The sequence below is a fragment of the Coregonus clupeaformis genome, chromosome 34 (assembly GCF_020615455.1).
Source record: "Coregonus clupeaformis isolate EN_2021a chromosome 34, ASM2061545v1, whole genome shotgun sequence".
NCBI classification, from domain to species: Eukaryota; Metazoa; Chordata; class Actinopteri; order Salmoniformes; family Salmonidae; genus Coregonus; species Coregonus clupeaformis.
The window spans coordinates 17,231,223-17,248,479 of record NC_059225.1 but is presented as its reverse complement, the minus strand read 5'-3'; positions in this window follow the sequence as shown (position 1 = coordinate 17,248,479).

Below are 17,257 nucleotides of genomic sequence, written 5' to 3'. Positions count from 1 at the left end.
AACCCGACTCAGAGCCAATGCAACAGTGACAGTAGCCTGCAGGGGACCTCGCCCAACTCATCAGGACCAATCAGAAGATCAGAACTACTAGATTGAACCTACTTCATTTATTGCATAAAATGTCTGCACACAATGTTTCGGGGCTCTCTTCAGATAATAATAATAATAATAATAATAATAATAATAATATGCCATTTAGCAGACGCTTTTATCCAAAGCGACTTACAGTCATGCGTGCATACATTTTTGTGTATGGGTGGTCCCGGGGATCGAACCCACTACCTTGGCGTTACAAGCACCATGCTCTACCAGCTGAGCTACAGAAAGTGGATACTCATGGATGCGCATTGCAATTGTAAAATGTCAACACAATTGGAGACACCACGTCATTTTTGGAGACATGTTATTGACAGTAAACTATTGTAGATGCGACTGCTAACTAACTAAAACATTTTAGCTGGCTAGCTAATCATCTTAGCTAAATGTGGGGCAAACAATTCAGTTATTTACCGTTAATTTGAGGGATTGGGGGTGAAAGAAATCGAGTTACATAGTGATACTTTACGATATACTGTATTGACAATATCGCAATATTTTAGCGCTAGTTGGCTGTACCTGCACCAAAACACCATTATTGTTCCTTCATAGCTTGTTCTCAATCTTTTCACATTGGGAGCCAATTTGTTTTCAGCACTTTTATTTCCATGACTGATCAAAACTCGTTCTCATGGCTTTCTGATCCCTCTGCAACAGACATATGGTGCGCAATAAAATCACAGTATCGAATCGCAATACGTATAGAATCATGAGACTCGCAATGCTGATGCATATATCTTATCGTGAGGTTCCTGGCAATTCCCAGCCCAAGTTCATTTGCCACAACAAATCTCTTCGCTAGCAAACGCGATGTCTTCTCCAAAACGGCAATGTGTCTCCAGCAATGTTTACTTTTTTGACGTTCTATGGCATCTCCACTTTCCAAGCATATATGACCACATGTAATATTTTGGTAAGTGATGCAAATAGTGAACTATGTAGGGCCAGGATGTAAAATATATGTAGCTGCAGCAATTTCTCTTATCTGATATGGTAAGTAATGGGGCTTAATTTATAGCTCCCTAAGAGTTTGACGAACGGGTCCGTGAACGCGATTCCAGATATATTTACCTCTGAATAAACTGCCTTTATTACACCATATCCACATCCAGTAAACTTGTGATTATCAACACTAACCTCATCGTTGTGGCGGCGGACAGCTAGCCTGTATCCCTCGTCATCCAGTTGAGTGAGTGGCAATGTCTTTTTTCGTTCAGTACCAATTTTTGGAAAATCCTCGGGTGTAGGACTTTCCGCCTTTAGTAGAAACCTGTTGAATTATTAAATTTGGTCTGGGAGGTCCTAATTGTTTCGTTGCCAATTTATCTTCATTTGTTCGCCGACAAAAAGGAACTTCTTTCAAACAATCCACTCTTTTCTCAGTTACGTTCATGGTTACGTAACGTATGATGGCAGCGTAAGTGCAAGCCCACAGACACCCATTGAGATTGTATTGAAGGCTCTGAAATTTGAAAAAAATAGATTTTACATGGGAGTCTATGACAGAAGTTCTGGGCGATTTTCAATCTGACTGAAATCGCCCCAAAAGGGGGTGGAGCCATTTGAAGCACGACTTTAGCCTGATTCGACATTTAGTGGCAGTGTGGCACTGTGGCAGATCAGACGTATAGATTACAACACTGATAACTACTGTTGCCGTGATATAATTGATTAGAAAAAAAATCCCTTCCTTTTCCCGTTTGGCAGTGCGTCGCCCATATCGCCCTATTGAACAGGCCGTCCCTGGATGGCACACCAAATGCTATTGATGGATCCTTTTTGTCTTCTTCTAATAGCGACGTGTTCCACTTTGAAATACGTTGGGTATGGTTATTTTGTTTGTTATTTTTGTGTGGTGTCCGTGGACGAAGCAGTTGTCTCGGGGGCACATCCGTGGTTTGGGTGGAATCCGCCAGCGTGCTGTTTTTTTCCCCCATGCCAGCGGGCTACAGTGCGTAATTACCCACCGCAAATCCGCACAAAGACTAGGGTTGAGTTATTGTAGGATTTGGGGAAGCTCCTTATATATCTAATCTCTCTCCTGTGGTGTCCAGTGTGCTTGGCTCTTCTCTAGTTGTGGTCTGGTGTGCTCAGCAGAGGGTAAGAGCGAGATTCTTTTTAGTAGTTATTTGTGACTATGGCGTCTAATGTAGACGTGTTCATTCGCATTCCATCACAGGAACTGTTAGAATTATGTACTAAAGAATAGCTGTTGAAGATCGCTGAACACTACGGGTTGAAATTAGTGATAAACGTCTAAAGAATTATGTGAAGTTGATATTGAAGGCCAATCTGATGGAGAGTGGTATACTGGAAGTTACCACTGGGGCAGCCTCTAGTGAGGACTCGCCGTCTCCCTGTTTTGTTACAATGGCCACTCCGTCTGTTAGCCCTAGTAGTGTTTCTTTTGAACAGAAGAAAGAACAGCTGGAGCATGATTGTGTTAAGCTGGAGCATGATCGTGTTAAGCTGGAGCATGATCGTGTTAAGCTGGAGCATGATCGTGTTAAACTGGAGCATGATTGTGTTAAGCTGGAGCATGATCGTGTTAAGCTGGAGCATGATCGTGTTAAGCTGGAGCATGATCGTGTTAAACTGGAGCATGATGGTGTTAAGCTGGAGCATGATCGTGTTAAACTGGAGCATGATCGTGTTAAGCTGGAGCATGATCGTGTTAAGTATGAAAAGGAATTGGAATTTAAACAGGATTTGGAGCGTGCTAAAATCAAGCTGCAACAAGAGCGGTTAGAATTGGTTAGGGAAGGACAGCTCTCAGGAGAGTTTGCTCTGGGAAGGTGACCCTGATTTACCTAGAGGTCGCTCCTCTCTTGGTCGTGCCCTGGACACATTTGATATTGTTGGAAACTTTTGGCTGTTGCCAAAATGTAATGAAAAGGAGCCTGATACGTTATTTTCGTTGTTTGAGCGTGTTGCTGACGCTAGGAGTTGGCCTGACTCTGATCGCACTTTAATGTTGCAGTGTGTGTTGACTGGTAAGCACAGGAAGCATATTCATCTCTTGGTGTAGCCGACAGTGTCAGCTATGATAAGGTTAAAATGCCTGTTACAGATTTACGAGTTGGTTCCTGAGGCTTACTGCCAATTATTTAGAACTTTATAAAGGGCAGACAGACGGACTCATGTTGAGTTTGTGCGAGAGTTATCTTCACAGTTGAATCGCTGGTGTTCCGCCTCAGCGGTTACAACTTTCCAGTGGCTGTGTAATCTGATTATGCTAGAGCAATTTAAGGACACAATCCCTGATCAAATAGCCACGTACATTAACCAACAAAAAGTGAAGACTGTCTCTGAAGCTGCGGTTTTGGCGGACGAGTATGTTTTGACTCACAAAACTGGCTTTGCAGGTCCCCGTATTCGGAGTGAGTGGGGACGTTCGGAAAGATTTGGGTCTCGCCCACCGTGATACTCTGGTTCACGGGCAGTTTCATTCGTCTAAGGTTGAGCCTGGCTCCTGTGGTAAAGCTGACTTTGGTCAAGTGTGTCACTACTGTCAGGGTTCAGGTCATTGGAAAAATGAATGTCCTGTTCTCAGGGCTAAAGGTAAATTCAGTACTCGCGCTAATGTTAAACCTAGGCCTACGACGTTAGCAGCGCCTGTCCCACATCAGTTCACTCCTGTCACTCCGTCTCATGCCCAGGTGCATGTGAAAGTCCCAATTGACCCAGATTATTTACCTTTCATTACGGACGGTTTTGTGTCTATGTTAGGAAGTAATGACCTAGTGCCAGTGAAGATCCTAAGGGACACAGGTGCCTCTGAGTCATTTGTGTTAGAGTGTGTGTTACCCTTCTCTGCTGAGACTGATTCAAGGAATAGTGTTTTAATTAGGGGAATCGGTTTAAACACTCTGTCAGTTCCATTGCATAAACTGATGTTGGATTCTGAATTGGTGAAAGGCGAGGTAGTTGTAGGGGTGCGTCCTTCGTTGCCTGTTGAGGGTATCGACGTTATCCTTCGGAATAACTTGGCTGGTGAGCATGTATGGCCTGTCGTGTCTCCATCTCTAGTGGTTTCCTGTAAACCCTCATTTGTCGGGATTCCCGATGAGAGCGAGCAGAGTTTCCCAGAGGTGTTCACTGTGTGCGCAGTGATGCGTACTGGTCACAGTGCCGGCTAATGATGATGGTACAAAGAAATCTGTCACTTCTTTCCCTGTTATCCCGTTATCTGTACCCCACTCTGATCTAATGAAAGAGCAATGGGCTGACCCTACATTAAAAGAGTTGCGTGACAAAATTGTGCCTGTGGAACAATTGGAAGATGTCGCCCATGGCTATTTTCTCCAGGATGATGTCCTGATGAAAAGATGGGTGCCTCATGGTAGTAGTTTTGTGGGGGAGGCAATTAGTCAGGTTGTAATAATAATAATAATATGCCATTTAGCAGACGTTGTGGTACCAGTTAAGCTTTGTGAGTTGGTGCTGAAAAATTCCCACGACGATGTTGCTGGACATCTGGGCGTGTGAACCTACAATCGCATAATGAGACATTTCTTTTGGCCTAGGTTAAAGAGGGATGTTTCTGCGTTCATCAAAACCTGTCACACCTGTCAATTAACGGGTAAACCTAATCAAGCTATTAAGCCGGTACCGCTGTTTCCTATTCCCGTACTCAGCCAACCTTTTTGAGTATCTCATTATTGACTGTGTTGGCCCTCTGCCTCGCTCTAAGAATGGTAGTAGTTACCTGTTCATTATGATGTCAGACCACTAGGTTTCCTGCTGCCTATCCTCTCCGGTCTATCACGACTAAGTCTGTGCTAAAAGCTTTGACTTAGTTCATCTCACTGTTTGGAATCCCTAAGGTCATTCAGTGATCAAGGTTCTAATTTCACCTCTAATCTGTTTGGTCAGGTTCTCCAACAGCTCCATATTAAACATAATTTGGCTAGTGCCTATCACACGCAGAGTCAAGGAGCGCTGGAACGTTTCCATCAAACACTTGTCTTTGTTGAGAGCTTATTGTACGGAGATGGATTGGGAGGAGGGGTTGCCTTGGTTACTGTTAGCCGCCAGGGAGGTTTCACAGGAGAGCACGGGTTTCAGTCCAAATGACCGAGTGTTCAGACATAGTGTTCGTAGACTTCTAGCCGTGCTCCAGGATGACGAAGTCTCCTGAGCCACCTCAGTCTCTGTTATCTTATGTATGTGATTTACGGCGACGTCTGTACGCTGCTGGTGAGATGGCTAAAGAGAAGCTATCATCTTCACAAGGGAGGATGAAAAGCATATTTGATCGGTGAGCTGAGCCTCGTCACTTTAGTTCAGGTGACCAGGTTCTTGCTCTGTTGCCAATTGTTGGTTCTCCATTTCACGCCAAGTTTCAAGGTCCATGTAAGGTTGTGCGCCAGTGCACTGAGCAAAACTATCTAGTTGCCACTCCGGAATGGAGGAAAGCGCACCAACTGTGCCATGTAAATCTGCTAAAACCCTATTACGCACGTTCCTCTGGGGCTGAAGTGTGAGTCTGCAGAGGACGGTAAACCTGTTATTTTGGCCGGTACTGTTACATCACTGGGTTCTTCTTTTTGTCATGCTAGGTCCATGCATGGTGAGGAGGATGTCCCTGGACCTGACGATTGTCCCGACGATTGAGTGCTGCAGGGTAGATTGAACAATTCAGAGACACTGGATGTTTTGGATAGCCTTCTCACTCATCTACCTGCTGATAGGAGAGACGAGTTGGTTGGTCTGATTTTGAGTTTTCCAGTTTTGTTTTCTGATACACCTACAATCTTAATAGAACATGATATTGATGTTGGGGATGCTGACCCCATCAGTCAGCGATTCTATAGAGTTTCTTCAGAGAAACTGCGTTGTCTGGATGCTGAGATGAGGCTTTCCATCTCAATGTGCGGCACATCAGGGGTACTGATAATGTTGTTGCTGATTGCTCTCTCATGCGCCCTGGTCCTGAACGAATCTGGTCCTATTGATCGGTGGACATGGGTTTTCCTATGCACGTGGTCCCCGAGTGTATGCGTGTCCTCCACGTGAATGACTACTGTTTATTTTGTATATTTTGTGTTGTCCTGTTGCTCCTGTTTCCTATTCCCTGCTGTTCTCGTTTTCTTCTTTCCTCTTAAAGGTTGCTTCCTGTGGGCAAAGGTTGCTGAGGTCTGGGGAGGATGAGGTTGGCTGGGGCAGTGGGATAGGGTGTAACCAGGGCAGTATTTTGTTGTGTTTAGGTATGTATGGTTGGTGTGGTGTTCCGTTTTTATGGGGGGGGGGGGACGAGATTTATTTGTCAAATGTCCGCAGTTGGTCTGTGTAAACTATGAGTCTATATTGGAGACAGGTTTATATCAGCAAATGTCATCTATTAATTTACGGTTATAGTATTTCTAAGAAGCAGCCATATCAGCCAGGGAAACTTTATGATATAACCTTCTGAATTTTTAGCATCACAAATCTACTTATTTTGCTCAAATAGAGATATAATTAAATTGTGTTTTCTTTGAAAAGATGGGCCTGCCTGAGAATAGAACATTCCGTTTTCTGCCTGAGTGTAGCGCTGTTTACGCAATTTTCTGGATTATTTTGTGACCAGAACAAAACTACTTACTTTACTCTACTAGAGAGAAATACATTGAGTTACTTTAAAAATATGGGCCTGGCTGACATGAAAAATACATTAAAGGGAAAGGATCCACCGAGGCTGATATCTTTCTGCACATCTCTTTATTTACAATGCTGGCTGCCATGGTTAACACAAACGCAGGACATTAAATGTTACCTGAATTGACTCTTTTCGGAAGTGCCCTAAACATGCAGCATTTATTTTTCAAATCGAAGCTATGAGCCCTATCAGTCCTCCATGACAACAAAATCATAAACAGAGCAGGCTAATGAAGCCTTAGTTTTTGCGCTATGCTGTAAAACAATTTGGCTAATCTATACTTCCATAATTCCAAATCCTATTCTTGAAGATCAACGGGTATTACATTATTTGGAATTACTTTTTTATGTAAAGATGAATCCTAATCATATTATCTGTAGTAGAAAGTAATGGGTTAGAAGAAGCCTACATAACAAACCCATAAAGTAAAATGCAACATCCATTTATGGCCAGCTATGTAAACTGTAACATTGATTTATCCTGCAATAGATGTTCAATTGATAATATTCATTTTTGTCTTATTCTAATGCCTCTTAAGCAGGTTGAAGTTTATTGGGATGTGTCTTATCCTGGAGGCAGATCTGAGTGATTTCAGCTAGATGGGCCAGCTGCAAAGTCAAAATTTGCTATATTGTAAAAATTCATGAAAAATAAAAAGTGCTTTTTGGTCTTAATTTAAGGTTAGGGTTAGGCATTAGGGTTAGCAGTGTGGTTAGGGTTATTTAAGGTGTGGGTTAGGCATTAGGGTTAGCAGTGTGGTTAGGTTTAAAATCTGATTTTATGACTTTGTGGTACTAACCTGTGCCTCTTGAGGGGAAAGTAATCTAAAGGTAATTTAAAGTAATCAGATTTCGTTACTGAGTTTGGGGGTAATCCAAAAGTTACAGTGGGGAGAACAAGTATTTGATACACTGCCGATTTTGCAGGTTTTCCTACTTACAAAGCATGTAGAGGTCTGTAATTTTTATCATAGATGCACTTCAACTGTGAGAGAAGGAATCTAAAACAAAAATCCAGAAAATCACATAAATTACATTAATTTGCATTTTATTGCATGACATAAGTATTTGATACATCAGAAAAGCAGAACTTAATATTTGGTACAGAAACCTTTGTTTGCAATTACAGAGATCATACGTTTCCTGTAGATCTTGACCAGGTTTGCACACACTGCAGCAGGGATTTTGGCCCACTCCTCCATACAGACCTTCTCCAGATCCTTCAGGTTTCGGGGCTGTCGCTGGGCAATACGGACTTTCAGCTCCCTCCAAAGATTTTCTATTGGGTTCAGGTCTGGAGACTGGCTAGGCCACTCCAGGACCTTGAGATGCTTCTTACGGAGCCATTCCTTAGTTGCCCTGGCTGTGGGTTTCGGGTCGTTGTCATGCTGGAAGACCCAGCCACGACCCATCTTCAATGCTCTTACTGAGGGAAGGAGGTTGTTGGCCAAGATCTCGCAATACATGGCCCCATCCATCCTCCCCTCAATACGGTGCAGTCGTCCTGTCCCCTTTGCAGAAAAGCATCCCCAAAGAATGATGTTTCCACCTCCATGCTTCATGGTTGGGATGGTGTTCTTGGGGTTGTACTCATCCTTCTTCTTCCTCCAAACATGGCGAGTGGAGTTTAGACCAAAAAGCTATATTTTTGTCTCATCAGACCACATGACCTTCTCCCATTCCTCCTCTGGATCATCCAGATGGTCATTGGCAAACTTCAGACGGGCCTGGACATGCGCTGGCTTGAGCAGGGGGACCTTGCGTGTGCTGCAGGATTTTAATCCATGACGGCGTAGTGTGTTACTAATGGTTTTTCTCTTCAGGTCATTGACCAGGTCCTGCTGTGTAGTTCTGGGCTGATCCCTCACCTTCCTCAGGATCATTGATGCCCCACGAGGTGAGATCTTGCATGGAGCCCCAGACCGAGGGTGATTGACCGTCATCTTGAACTTCTTCCATTTTCTAATAATTGCGCCAACAGTTGTTGCCTTCTCACCAAGCTGCTTGCCTATTGTCCTGTAGCCCATCCCAGCCTTGTGCAGGTCTACAATTGTATCCCTGATGTCCTTACACAGCTCTCTGGTCTTGGCCATTGTGGAGAGGTTGGAGTCTGTTTGATTGAGTGTGTGGACAGGTGTGTTTTATACAGGTAACGAGTTCAAACAGGTGCAGTTAATACAGGTAATGAGTGGAGAACAGGAGGGCTTCTTCAAGAAAAACTAACAGGTCTGTGAGAGCCGGAATTCTTACTGGTTGGTAGGTGATCAAATACTTATGTCATGCAATAAAATACAAATTAATTACTTAAAAATCATACAATGTGATTTTCTGGATTTTTGTTTTAGATTCCGTCTCTCACAGTTGAAGTGTACCTATGATAAAAATTACAGACCACTACATGCTTTGTAAGTAGGACAACCTGCAAAATCGGCAGTGTATCAAATACTTGTTCTCCCCACTGTATGTTACTGATTACAATTTTGGACATGTAACTAGTAACTAACGGATTACATTTAGAAAGTAACCTACCCAACCCTTCGTGCACAAAAAGGGCTCTACCGGTGAAGAGCAAATGCCCCTTGCCCTTCCAGTCTCCAAGGTGCCTTTTTCGGTGGTCGTATAATTTCCCCAAAAATGTGTATAGATTTTTGGTCGTTGTTCTGAACCCATCTCATATGTCTTTCAGAACCAAAAAGTTGTGCGTCTTGATTGTTGACAAATGACCCAGTCATCAACATTGGCACGCAAAAGCGGGCACGAATATCCAGATTAGTGACCAGAAATAACTTGTTTAATTGCCTGGCAAAAACATAGTAGGTCTACGTTTATCATCCATATAGTTTAGCAATCTACTACTGACTCATATTTGCCAGAACAATAGGCTACCTGGCGATTTGATTGATCATTTTCATATTTCAGATAGGCCTAGTTTGGATTATGATTTCCATGTGATTTCAATGAAATTACGTTGAACCAACGTGGAATATGCCCAGTGGCTGTTGAATTGGAGTGGGTCTATATGTCTATAGATAAGCAGTTGTAACATCGCACTGCCTTCAGTATTATGGGATGAAGATGTAACATATTATGGCGAAAATATTATGGTATTTGTGAAGAAAAACTGGTCTACCCGGCTGGCAACGAGCATCTGCATGCAGGCTGTCCTCCAAAATGATGGCGCGGTGCAGACAGAACATGCTTTCCATCCGATCCTGCAACCTCTGCTACAAGTATGCCCTATTATTTTGCTTGCTCTGGACACCAGAGAAGCCTATATTACGTTTTGAAAATGCAACATCGTTTATGGCTGTATGACAGGATACATTTGCGCAGCAATTGTGCGCACATGTTCGCGTGTGCACACTTGCATGTGCGTGCGTTGGGGTCTCAAGTTTTGTACCACTCCTTTTTTGCAATAGCAAGTCAAAAAGGTTGAAAACCATTGGGATACTGTCGTGTATTGAGATTATGACTGTTTTGGAGGAACAAGGAATGTTGTTTATGTTAGTATCAAGAGGGAATGTTTTAGGTGTAATACCACATACCACAGACAGGAGGTGGGTTGTAGACAGGGGAGACTGGTGATTGGCCAGAAGAGGGGGCATCATTGTTTATAAATAGGGGGAAAACGACGGAGAGGGAGAGCAAGCAGCCATTCTGAGGCATCGCTCTCCGGGTGTCATGTCACCTGTTACTCATGCTGAAGCTTGTGATCTGAATAAACCTTATGATCAACGTTCAGTATGAGCAGACTCTTTAATTGATGGTAACACCTACGATTGGCGTATACTACAAATGGAGGCTCCCGCTGAGATATTGATTGCATCGTTGTTGGTCCCTTTCCTGGATTCGCGAGGTGACTACTGTCCAAGCCGGCTTTAAAGGTGAGAGATTACTCACAAAGAAATTTGGCCATTGGTTATCCCGCTGATTCATGAGAGGGCTTTGACGGGTGTACAGTTAAAAGTACTTGGGTCGTGGTCAATGTGGGGTGTTGCTGTTGATTGGGAGTCTGATAACAAATATTCTAAATTTGGTTGATGTGTAAACGCTGTTTACAACAATGGATTGTACAAATGGATTGGAGAATAATGTTGGGATACGTATGCATTTTTAGGGCACCGTTAATCTGGAAAGACCTCAACACGGGCGACTCACAGGAGTGGGCCAGAAATCCAGGTCTTAGTTAGACTGAGTCAGGTTGATTCCTTAAGCGGGAATTATGAAGTGAATGGTTGTAGCTATGTTATACTCCTCCTCTGGTCGACGGGAAATTGGTTGGGGGTAACCTCTTGATATGAGATTCATCTTTCAAGGCAGCATAAAGTTAGGCGGGGAGAATTGGACGATTATTTATTTGGCAACGGTGCAGGATATTGATTTGTGTAGTAGGCTGCAGTTGGCTAGAGGCTGAAGCTAAGGCTGGATTGTTTTGGGCCACGTGGTACATCGTTGCTCAGGCTAATCTTTGTAAGGCTAAAGTGTGAATCATGCTATAGGTACCTTAGGCTAAGCTAAATGCTAATGCTACAGGCTAATTGTGTTGTGTGCTACATGTTAACGTATCCTTAGAGATTCCGTTGCGACGGGTGAAAGTCTCTTAAACTTGTTTATGTGTTTGTAAGTCAGGTTATATGTTTTGTGAGCGCTGTTAAATGTTGTTTGACTATAAGGGGGAAATGGGAATTACAGCTGGACTGGTATTCTGTTTGAGAGAGAGAGTAGAGAATCTTCCTTTCACGGTGAAAGTGTAGTGAGGAATGATATTTGCGCATGCGTTTAATTTTGCGACACTACAGTACCAAATGTGGGAGTTGGAGTTTATGGCACGAGATTAGGGAACGTTTTGTTTTCACGGCACCATGAGGGGATGCTGAGACTCAAGTGAGGTTAAAATGATATTTGCGCATGTGTGATTTTACGGGGCTAAAAACTACAACATGTGGTTATGTGCTAAGCCTACAAAGCACGGCATTATGGGTAAGGGGTCATAGGTCCCATGTGGGGGGTTTTTGGGGAAAAATCTCTTAGGTGTTAAACGGCTGTTGTTCGAACAGGGAAACTATTTGGCGATATGTAGTAAAGTTATAAATCAAATATATGTTGACGGAGTATAATTAATTAAATTAAAAGACGATTAAAATTAAATGAAATGTTTTGGAGCGATCTATGTAATAAATGATATTTGCGCATGCGTGGATTTCTGTAAAACAACACATTGGTTAAACTGCAGGGGGAGACAGAGGAACACAGGCACGGAACAAATACGCATAAAGAGATTTTAACACGAATCTTATAAGTTTAAACGGCGGTGGGTTAAGATGAAACTTGTTTTGGGACCTATTGAATTTATAAATTAAATATATGATAATGGATTATAATGGATTGAATTAAATAATTAAATAACGAATTAAAATAATGTTTTTGAGCGATCTATTTAGTTCTGAGTTTAGTCTTAGAGTGAATAATGTAGAACGAATGAATATTGAATGGTTGGAAATACTCAGTGATGGCATTAACTACTAAAATGTGATTCTGTGTCTCTGTTTTTTCCTGTCATATGAGTGGAGCGATACGATACGACAGGAGAGAGGAGGGGTTAACGTGTGACTGACGTGCGTCACGTGACAAGGTGTGACGAGGCAGAGTCAGACGAGAGGATCAGATCAGGCTAGTGCACAAAATCATCCTAACAAGATATGTGATGTTATGACAATTTTACATCGGCTTGGCAAATACTATTTCATTAAAAGTTGTATTTTGGTGGCTCTGTGTATCACTGGGGTTTGATTACAGATGTGTTGGGAATCCAGGATGGATTGAGGATTCTTCTGTAAATTTATGATAATTAGGGGGTTATAGAGCAAGGGGTTAAAGGCTTTGTTTATGGGTATTTTAGTCTGAAGATGACTAACTTGCATTTACTTGCAGTTGATGGGTTGTGGTAATATAGCCACCACTAATTGATAAATTGGTGACATAGAATATAGGAATAAAAGAATTGTTTTAAATTATTCATAATTTTTGATTGAGGTTTTAATTGGTTTTTTTATTTTTAATTAAAATGGTTTTTGAATAAGGTATTTAATTGAATTTTTTAATATTCATATTTTATTTAATTAGATTTTTTTGGGGGGTTCTTAGGGTTATATTAATAATTTAAGGGGAAGTCATAGCCATAGGCTATACAGTCTAAAATAACATAGGTCACAATAAAAGGAATATAAAGGGCTTGATATAGGGGGAAAATTGATTAAAATAGTCATTTTTTAATCAAAGTAGGGTTAGAGTAGTGTTAGGAGAGACTAATGGCAGAAGTTAGTACACCTTTCTCACATATGGATTCAGCAGAAAGACATCATCCAGCAGGGTGATTATGGCATCAGAGATGAAGACGAATACGAGCAGAAACGACGATGAAGATGAATTCAAAACTCCAGAAGGAAGGAAAACCGGGATGTCTGGGAACTTAAGGAGATGAGGATGATGAAGATGAGAGTGATTGAGAGAGGTCATGGGTGGATATGACTCTGTGATCAGAAGGAAGTTGGCAAGAGAGAAACGAAGAAGGGTACAACGAGATTTGATCTCTGATGGAAGTTGAAGATGAAGAAAGCGATGAAGATTTGGAGATTAAAGGTGCTTTATTTTCAAGAGGAGTTTGTCCTACAAGGACTGGCACAGAAGAAAAGTAAGAAGATGATGGAAGATGATATTTCGAGGACAGAACTTAGAAGAGAACCTTTTGAAGAATACTGATATGTCAACAACGAGAACAACAGGACGAAGAAAACTCAATCAAATACAACTTATAACTGGTGGTGGAGAAGAAGAAAATAAGTGTTGGTTATGAAGAATCAGAGTGAATCAAATCAACAATCACTGTTACAGCTTTAACTGAACAATATCAAAGGCAATTGTACCAGCCAAGGGGGGACCAGATGTTCCATATCGACCGCCAGTTTCTGGACAGACACAGAATTGGAGAGGGAGAAGAACAAAGAAGAAGGAGGAATATTTCAGCTACACTTTCAGCAACTTTCAGAAGACTGGTATAATTATGGACAGATTGGGTACTTTACCTGTTCATGCAACAAGTTAGGAGGAAGAACAGAGAACATTTTTAAGGAAGATACAGGGGCAATTCAAGATCACCTGTTAGTGTCTAGAGGAGATCCGGAAGGGGGGTGCATTGCTGAGAGCCTCGATTAGAGGAGAAGAGAAAATAGCCAACAATTGAAGTAAAAACAACCGACCATTAGAAGTGATAGTGAATAGGGGAAAAACTTATCTGGGTTCAGCCTAAAGAGGTTATCCATATCCACTCTGTAAAATAAACTAATTAGGTTAGGATAGGGATTTGAGGTAGTAAAACAGTTTACTCTTCGGGAATCAATTGAGCTCTGCTATAGAAGTCAAATAGGAATTACAATAGACATACTAATATTAGGACAATATATCAAGGATATTGTGGAAAGAGATGCATGGTGTAAATTGAAGTGTTCAATCAGAGGCACACTAGACGACTGACTGTCTGGTAGAATATTTTAAGAAGTAGGGTTTTTGGGAATCATTTGCTTAAAAGATAATATCATAGGAAGGATGATAATGTATTAGATTGCCTGTTAGACAATCTGTCTGGGAAAAAACTTAATAGGGGGTGACTGTTATTTTGGGTTACATTCTTACATTAAGAGATTTGAGGTTAGGCTAAAAGGTGTTTAGTCGTTTTGCCAAGTCTGTGTAAAGGAGTCAGGAGCAGGTGGGGAATTCCCAATCACGTATTCTAAAAATTGGTGGGGAAGGAATTTTGTCAATAAATCAGTGGAAAAAGGTTTGTTTAAAGGGTAGGAGAAGATTAGATTAAAATAAGTTAGGAGAACTAGGGGTGAAGGAACTCTGAGACAGTGAGCTAAGTTCAAAGTTAGTAGTAAGAGAGAGAGAGAACAGTAATGAATGACACTTTAGAATAGGAAGATCAAGGTAATTGTGGGTACTTTTTGTTATAATCAAAAGGTTTAAAGTTTAGAGGTAGAACTGAAAGGGGGAAAAAGTGACACTAATGGTGATGGATGGAAGTACAAGTAAAGAGTTCAGAGCTTTGGGATGAGGTAGTAACAATAATGACATCACCACGTGAGTCTATTAAAACAACAGTGAGAAGTAATTTAACTCTTTCAACATTGATAGTTATTAAAGCCATAAATATAGCGCATTTGATTATAAGGGTCCAGCATCAATTATAGGGGGAAAATACTGTTATTAGAGTTAGGATAATAATAATAATAATATGCCATTTAGGATGATGACGTTTCTTTCACAGAGAGAGAGAGATAATTAGGGAGAATAAGTATTGTTAGCAGGATCAGAAGTAGAAGCTGTTGCACTTAGTCAAATAAGGGATTATTTTGTGTAAGGTTACAGATAAAGATCAGGGAGAATATGTGTACTTATCTAGTGAAAGCATAGAAATTTGTTCCGGTTAAGAATTATGGGTTAAAGGGCTATGTAATTTATAAGGTGATGCTTATAATGGAAGATTTTGAAGTCTGTAAAACTTTCTACAGTCACAGAGGGAGTTAAGGATAAGTTTATTACAGTAGTCACTCCAACAGGGAATAATCGAATAGGATGTTGGTAGTTTCCCACTAGAGGGAATTAAGGGTTTTAATTCATCAACTAAATCAACAACGTTAATGGTAACTTTGGGAAGGGATTAATGATACGATGGTAATAGCAAATGTAGGAAGGATGACAACAACTTTTCTGAAATTAAAGGAGGCAGCAAGAGAGACTCAGGGGTTTAGGTTACGACGAATAGGGTTAAAAAAGCAGAGCAGATAGTAGTAGAGAGCAATATAGATTAATCTGAAATGGAGAAGAGAGATTCATCATGGAAGCTGCAGGATGAGGTCTTTTGATTTTGATGACAGAGGGGGGGGGCATCTGATCAGTGCTGCTCGTTCCTCTGTTGTGGAAATTAGAGATAGATTAACTCATTCTGTAAGAATCAGTGAGGAATCTTGAGGGTTGATGTCTGTTGGGGATGCCAGCCCAAGACGTGTTAGACGGTCGCGCGGCCTCTGGCAGGTGTGGGTAAGTGTTATGCTTTGTCATAGCTGTGGTATCGGCAACAGTCATTGACAGATAAAATAATGTAGTTGTCAGAACAGTAGGGTTTAAGTGTTCTGGGGTAAAGGGATTACCCTATGGGAATTGTTAGATGGAAAGTAAGGTCAGGTAACAGTGGAAACCTGAAGTATTCAGGTGAAACATTGAGGGCTAAAAGTTATTGTTGTTATAATAAAACATATGAGGTAAGGGGGTATGTTTATGGGAATATCAGAGGGTGATGAGTATAGTATAACTTTGGATAAGTATGACTTTAAGGGTAGTAATGACAAATAATAGGTTACTTTTTATGTACCAGGTAGTAGAAAAGCAGGACTTTGATGGTTAAACGATTAGCTTTTGACTGACAGTGTGACTATGGGAATTTTAGAGATATTTGGTGGGTTTGTGATGATAGAGTACATTCTGACCCTATGGAGATTTGAGAGGATTTGGTTGCAAGATCAGTTAGGCCAGTAGGGGCAGTGATGGGTCAGATTTTAGTTTCAGCTTTGATAACACTGTGTGATGTTTGTACTGACTTTTGAGAAAGTTATGAGATTGAGATAGGTTGGAGAAGTGGTGCCTGGAGACAACACTCAGATGCCGGTGATGACTGTTCCTGATCTGGATAAAGATGGACAAGTGGAACTGATGGATAAATATCCTTTTTGATTATTTGATCATTTTATTTTTATTGTTTCAAGGAAAACATTTTGTAGGCTGATTTTAATATGATTTTATAATGATTTTATGAATCAAGGGGGGATAGGTTAATGTGATTCATACATCATTGATATGTCATTTTTTATATTCTTAAATTGATGTTGAGGTTTAATTTGAAAAAGTTGTTTTGCAAAAGATACTGTTTGGTCGTTTCTTTTCTTTTCATTCCAGAAGCATTTGGGGGAACATGTGAAACAAAGACAATATGAAGGGACAATATGAATGGAGGAGATGAAACAAGGACGGTGTGGCTGATTTCATCATCAACAAGTCCATTGGAGGAGGAGAATACGGAGGAGATGAAGTGTAGTGGACTACATTCCAGTGTCTGCAATGAAATATAGACATATTTGATGTGTAATACATAATTGTGTCATATTCTTAGGTATTGATTTTAGTAGAATGATGTTTGATGTTATTGAATGCAGATGAGGATCTTAGATGCTTTTGTTTATTTCGATGGGGTTAGGGAAAGGACGTTTAGGCAGGGAGAGATTCCTTTTCAAGTCCTATGGGTTGACCAGCTTGAGAGTGGATGTTTCTGGATAGGATTTTGTTTGCAGGGGAAACATGTGTATTTAATGGCATCATAGTTTCAAATGTCTTTACATGATTTATGAGTTTATCTGGAGTACCGCGGTGGTTGCCTGGGGCAGAGGGACCGTGAGAGAATTTTACGGTCTTG